Consider the following 8,309-nt stretch of genomic DNA (forward strand, 5'->3'; position numbering starts at 1 on the left):
ATATAATGGTTCTTCGGAGAGACTAAAGCCAATGAGTAATGAAGTTGCTTGTAAGTTTACTGCTAATGTGGTGGAATATAAATGGTTCTCCGGTAATGATGATGAAGCGGTAATCTTTATAATAAGGTTTATTCGAATGAAAAATTGAAGTTGATTTGCTGGAGCTGTGACAAAATTTGCTAATTTGAAAAAGAATTGCAATGTTATTTTCGGTAATAACAATGCCAAAGGAGCTAGCACAGATACGTGTTAAACGTTTACTCAGGTTCCAAGTATTTTCAGGTGCATAACTATATGCATCAATCTTTTCTTCCGTAGATGAGATGCAGTTGGTTCATCTTCTCGATTGAGGTGTTTTCAAGAATTATGAAAGATTTGAACGCAGATTGTAATCGTCAAGATACAAATGAGGTTTAAGATGAAATCAAGTGACAAACTTGAAGAAATGTTTAGTTTCATATGTTATAGTCAATATTTTAATTCATTTTAATTGTCCAATATTAGCAGTCCACAGTTAGTAGTCCACAGTTAGTAATTCAATAATTCATATATAGTTTAATATATAATATTCGAATTAATTAATACATATCGTGACCCATTGTATACATGTCTAAGACTCGATCACAACTCAAAGTATATATATTATTTTGGAATCAACCTCATCCCTGTATAGCTAACTCGATCATTACCGCATATAGAGTATCTATGGTTATTCCAAATAATATATATAGATGACGTCGATATGATATGATATGTCAAAACATTGTATACGTGTCCCGAATTATCAGACGATATTTAAAGTGCGTAAAATAAATAACAGAAATTAAATGACGATAAATAAAATTGCGAGAATTAAAATTGCGATAAATAATTAATAGTTAGCTAGGAACAATTAGCTAGGATTTTGTTAGCGTGGATTCTTAACAAAATTTCTCATAGTTAATTTGTTTGTTTCTAACAAATTTTATTTTTGTCCAATGTTCTTCATTATGCCACTTGTTGGATTCTGATAAGTCAAAATCCAAATATGAAATTGAATGAAAATGGTTATTCTGTGGTGAATGGATTCGTATATCTGTGGATGTAAGTAGGATAGTAAATGACTGTTGAATCAGATTCGAAGAATGTACAGTGTAACTTATTAATGTGAAATCTAAATATTCCTCGGGCATTACCTACCCGTTAAAATATTTTCACCATTAACAGTTTGTACAAAAGAGTTTTTAATTACAATCTTTATGAAAATATACTTACATATATATTTTCTTCAAATGTAATCATGAATTTAATGAGTTAATGTGATATTAAACTCATCTGGTTTACGATTAGAACTATGATACATAATCTCTAAAACATTAGAGATTACATAATCATCATGAAGAACGAAGATAACCGATGTAGAACAAGATGTAGAACGAAGGTTATGCTCGAGGTATAGATTGTGATGTTGAGGCATGTGATGTTGAAACTTGAGTTATTGGTGGTACTGGTGCTGATGTTGGTGTTGCTGAAGCTGGTAGGTTTTGCATCACGTTTTTCCAAATTGATTATTTGAGCGCGAAGCTCGTTGACTTCTTCCATTATTCCGGGATGATTGTCACTCGGAACGAGTGGATGAATAAGGTTTAGAATTATAGATAGAATATAATCGTGACGAGCTACCCTCGAAATGAGGCTGAAAATGGTGTTTCGAATAGGTTCGCCGGTAAGTGCTTCAGGTTCTTCACCAAGAGGGCAATGTGGTGGGTGAAAGGGATCGCCTTCTTCTTGTCTCCAATGATTAAGTAGACTACGAACCCATCCCCAGTTCATCCAGAATAGATGAGGACTAATTGGTTGATCTATTCAAGTAACACTGCTTTCGGAGCTCGAATGAAACTCCATATCGGAATCCGAGGGACTTGAACTAGTAGCGAGTTCCATTTCGTACGATTGAATAACGGATTTTTTTTCGATATGAAATGATTTTTCGGCTATCAGATGATATTCTAATTACATAGAATATCTATATATAGAACAAAAGATTTCGTGGATTACGGAGGAATTTACGGAATATGTCAGGTAAAGTTTACAGTAACAGATACGCTAAGATATGAATTTTGTCTATACACTATTTATGCAATCAATGCAGTAAGACGTGTCTAGACTAAAAATGATAAGCAGGTAATTTCCTAAGGATGGTAAGTAGATGATTTCCGATTAGAAATGATAAGCAAAACTTTTGACATGCAGACACGGTCGAGGTCCAGAGTCACTAATGCATCTAAACAACTATCAGTTAGACACATTAATGCAAGACCTGGTTCGCTAAGACCACCGCTCTGATACCAACTTTAATGACCCGTCCTAATCCATATGGACGAATACATTACATTTGGTTACATCGCGAGGTACTTGACCTCTATATGATACATTTTACAAACATTGCATTCGTTTTTAAAAGACAATCTTTCATCACATCGAAAGTTGACGGCATGCATACCATTTCATAATATATCCAACTATAATTGACTTAATAATAATCTTGATACACTCAACGACTCGAATGCAACGTCTTTTGAAATATGTCATGAATGATTCCAAGTAATATCTCTAAAATGAACAAATGCACAGCGGAAGATTTCTTTCATACCTGAGAATAAACATGCTTTAAAGTGTCAACCAAAAGATTGGTGAGTTCATAGGTTTAACATAATAATCATTTCAATAATTTTAATAGACCACAAGATTTAATTTTTTTTTATAGTTAACTGCAGGAACACTCATCTGCAAAAAATATAATACAGGAACACTCATCTGTATAAAAATTCATTCATATGGTGAACACCTGGTAACCGACATTAATAAATGCATATAGAATATCCCCAAATATACAGGTACACTCATCTGTATATAAAATCGAAGTACTAAAGCATCCATACCCTGGATGGGGTTTGTTAGGATCATAGATCTATCTTCAGAATTCGCGTCAATTAGGGGGTCTGTTCCCTAATTCTTAGGCTACCAAGCTAAAAGGATGATATTCAATTTCGATAATCCAACCATAGAATGTAGTTTCGATTACTTGTGTCTATTTCGTAAACATTTATAAAAGCAGCACATGTATTCTCAGTCTCAAAAATATATATAGCAAAATCATTGAAAAAGGGAGCAAATGAAACTCACTATACGATATTTTGTAGTAAAAATATGCATACGACTAAACTGAACAATGCAGAGTTGGCCTCGGATTCACGAACCTATATCAAGTATTTATATTAACACACATAATATCAATTAACAAGTTTATATATTAATATTTATTAATAAATAGCTTAATTACATCCAATTATATATTTTAAATAAACACTTAATATTTATATATTAAATGTATATTAAAGTGTTTTAATTAAAATATATATAATGTATCAAAGTTTATATATATGATTATATACTACAATGTATTAGAAGTAATGTTTTCATACATAATTATTTTATTATCTATAATATATATTTTCATAAAAATGTTTACTTGTTATAGTAATAATGATATTAATAATAATAATATTAATTATAATAATAATGAAAAATAATAATAATGATTAGGTAGTAATAATAATAATAATAATAATAATTTTAATAATAATAATAATTTTAATGATGATAATAATAATAATAATAATAATAATAATAATAATAATAATAATAATAATAATAATAATAATAATAATAATAATAATAATAACAATAATGATAGTAAAAGTAATACTACCTTAAAGAGTTTTCTAAAAAAAAAATGCCCCAGACCAGGCTCGAACCCGCGACTACTTGATAACACGACAACACCCCTAACCAACTGAACCATTTCATTTTTCCTGATTATAAGCCTTTTAAATTTTTTTATAACCCGTTAACTTCTGTGTCCCCTTTCTTCTTCTTCTTCGTGACAATCGATCGACCAAAAATTAATTTAGCAATGAGTTACAGTTTCGGTTTAGGGATTTTCAAATGAAATATAAAGTGTAATTGGATTGTGGTGATTTAACAGTAAAATAAATATGAAAAATAGCAGCAGCGTTCAGCACACTATGAACCCAAATCGTGATATCAAATTCTAAACACTTTTAGACCAAGATTTATACATGAAATACGTTGTAAACCCTTCATAGAATCTTTGTAACTCATCAATTGACCTAGAAACAATAACTAGGATTTGAATTTCTTGATGAATGATTTGGTTGACTTTTTAAAATCAAACTTTGACTCGAAAATTTGTGCTCGATATAAAGAATTGAGATATGAGGATTTGCAGATAGTTTTATTGAAAGATTCCTAATAAGACTGCAATTCTACATTTTGAAAATTTAGTTGAAATTGAGCTGTTTGGATATTGAAGTAATAACAGAGCAGACGACCTTTTTCTTAAAAACTAAAATTGAATTTCTATGTTTTAATCCAATTTGTGATAACAGAAGATTATATAAAGATTATGTGATATTATTACAGTTTAATTAACTCAAATGGCATTTGTTTTATAGCTTGATTGGCTCCAGAGAATAATATTCGTTCAGGAAAATATAAGATAAAAATAGATTACCATAACAACTTGATTTGTACGATTGATTAGGATGTTTATCAGTTTATGAGACAAGAAACAAAATTAGATACAATTTGATTACAACTGGAAACTGAATTTGATTCCTTAAGTATAGATACGTATTTATTTATATTTGTACATGTATATACAGAATTTATATAAATATATATCTGTATATGTGTTTAATATGTACGTATTGTATTTTGTATAAGTATAAGTATATGTATATGTATCTGATTATAATCTATATTAATAAATATTAATACTAATATTAAGTATATAAATATTAATAAAATTAATAATAATTATAATAGTAATAAGGATAATGATAATATATCATTAATACTAATTAAATAAAAAAATGCTAATAATAATAATAATAGAAATGCTATGTTTTAATGATAAAAATAACTAATAATTCTAATAATAATAGTTCTTAATGATAATATTAATAATAAAATCTAATGACAATACTAATATTAATCATAAATAAAATTTTAATTTTACTACTAGTTATAATAATAATAATAATGATATTAACAATATTTATAATAATATTAATAGTATTAAATAATAATCATAAATCAAATGTACCAAATTTCATATATATATATATATATATATAATACTGATATTACATACATATATATATATATATATATAATACTGATATTACTACTGATATTAATATTTATATAAGTAATAATTTTAATATAACAACTATATTTTAACTTGTATTATATATTATTAATTATGGGATATCTACTAATCATATAACATATTATGTAATAACTTCTATTGAATCATTATTATTTATAAATTTTATATATGTTATAATATACCTATAGTAATAATTATACATAGAAATTATACATATTTATATATAGATTCATTTTAAATTACATCATATTTATTTTGTAACTTATTTTACATATTTCATTTTAATGTTTAAATTATATTTTGTAAATTCAAATTACTATACATACTTACATTCATATATATGTATTCATATGTATATATATATATATATATATATTTACATATTTATTTACACACAATTGTTCGTGAATCATCGGGAATAGTCAAAGGTTATCTGAAACCATGTAAACACTTCAAAATTTTTGAGACTCAACATTACAAACTTTGTTTATCGTGTCGAGATCATATGAAGATCAAGTTTAAATTTGGTCGGAAATTTTTGGGTCATCACAGTATCCAAACAATAAATGACTTAATCTTTCATTTACTTAATAATAATATTTTTGAACTCAACGACTCGAATGCAACGTCTTTTGAAATATGCCATGAATGACTCCAAGTAATATCTTTAAAATGAGCAAATGCACAGCGAAAGATTTCTTTCATACCTGAGAATAAACATGCTTAAAAGTGTCAACCAAAAGGTTGGTGAGTTCATAGGTTTATCATAAACAATCATTTCAATAATTTCAATAGACCACAAGATTTTTGTTTCAAAGTGCAAGTCTGCCCACTGCTATAAAATCCATTCATATGATGAACACCTGGTAACCGACATTATCAAAATGCATCTAGAATATCCCCAAAACAGAATTATTTTCATCTGTATAAATAAAATCGAAGTACTAAAGCTGTTCAAATTCTCTGAATGGGGCTTGTTAGTGCCCATATATCTATCTTTAGGATTCGCGTCAATTAGTGGCGTTCATTAATTCTTAGGTTACCAAGCTAAAGGGGTGATATCCGGTATAGTAATCCATCATAGAATGTAGTTTTAAGTACTTGTGTCTATTTTGTAAAACATTTATAAAAGCGCATGTATTCTCAGTCCCAAAATATATATTGCAATAGCATTTAGTAAAAAGGAGCAAACAAACTCACGATTTGATATTTTGTAGTAAAAATATGCATACGACGGAACTGAACAATGCAGGGTTGGCCTCGGATTCACGAACTTATATCATTTATATATATTAACACATATAATTGTAATCAAACAAATTTATATATTATTAGTGATATAAATGTTATCTTAATAAATTATATATTTTGTTAATAACTTAATTAATATATTTATTTTATATGCTTTTAAATAAATAATTAATATTTATTATAAGAATATTAATATAGTTTTTATTAAATATATTTTTATATAGCTAATTTTTATTGTAATAATAATAATAATAATATTAATAGTAGTATTGATAATGATAATATAGTTATAATAATAATAATGATAATAGTAGTAAAAATGCTAATAATAATAATAATGTTAAAAATAATAATATTAATGTTAAAAATATTAATAATAATGATAATAAAAAAATAATGATAAAAATAATGATAATTCTAATAATAATAATAATAATAATAATAATAATAATGATAGTTTTAATGATTCTAATAATAATAATAATAATAATAATAATAATAATAATAATAATAATAATAATAATAATAATAATAATAGTTTTAATGATAATAAAATGATAATTTTTGTAAAATGATAATTTTAATATTAATGATACTTTTAATAATAAAGTGATAATTTTAATAATAATAATAATAACGATAATATTAAAAATGATAATGATAATAATAATTCTAATAATGATACTTATATTAATAATAATAATAATAATAATAATTATACTTATAATAATAATAATAATAATAATAATAATAATAATAATAATAATAATAATAATAATAATAATAATAATAATAATAATAATAATAATAATACCTTAAAAAGATAACAAATATATCACAGCCCGGGCGCGAACCCGAGACCTCTCATTCCACACAAACACTCTTAACCATTCCTTTATCTTTGTTTTTCTGAAATAATTCGAACCTAATATCTATTTAACCATTTTCTATCTGTTTCATTTTCCTAATCATCATTCCATGGTTTTCATCATCATCGTTCATCACTTTCGCATCATCATTACATCATCGAACAGGAAATCATAATATCTTCGAATCATCTTTATCTTCACTCGTGAATCACCACTATTCATCATCTTCATCGTGTATCCTCGTCATCATCAACCGATCACCTCTGTCACCATCATCATCTCTTCCTCCTCACCTTTACTGTATCATCATAATTACCAACATTCATCATCGGTTTGCAACAGGAGCAGTAGCATGAGGCATGGTGTAGAGGTTTTTATGGAGAATTGAAATGGGAAAGTACAACGGTTACATGTTGGTTTAATAGTGTTTAAATGCGATAGCAGGAGTAGCAAGGTTGAAGATTTACGGTGGTGGTTTTGAGAAATAAAACAGAAACCGAACACGTAAGTAGCAGCTGGGTTTGTGGTTGGTTCATGGCTGCAAAACAAAAAAAGAAAATGACAGTGGTGGTTGTTTGCAACGATCGAAGAACTAGAAAAATAGATAGTGTAGGGTAGCGATTAAATGGAGAAGAAAGGGTGGCGGGTTTAGGTGGCTCATGGTTGTAGGGTTGGGATGGTGGTGATCAAGCATGGTTGAGTGGTGATGTGACAAGGAAGAAGGGTGGTAATAAGTGTGGTGTTCTTGGGTTTGATTGTAACCGCAAACAGAAAGAGGGAGGATGATGGTTCAATCTTGTATGAATTGTGGGTTGTTTATATATATATATATATTCGGTGGAATTGAAAACAAACTAGCATAGTAACAACAAGCCATTTCAATCAATTTGTCCACTTGATTTACGGATATAATTAAATAATAATTATTATAATAATAATAATAATTATCATTC

The sequence above is a fragment of the Rutidosis leptorrhynchoides genome, chromosome 6 (assembly GCF_046630445.1).
Source record: "Rutidosis leptorrhynchoides isolate AG116_Rl617_1_P2 chromosome 6, CSIRO_AGI_Rlap_v1, whole genome shotgun sequence".
Lineage (NCBI taxonomy): Eukaryota > Viridiplantae > Streptophyta > Magnoliopsida > Asterales > Asteraceae > Rutidosis > Rutidosis leptorrhynchoides.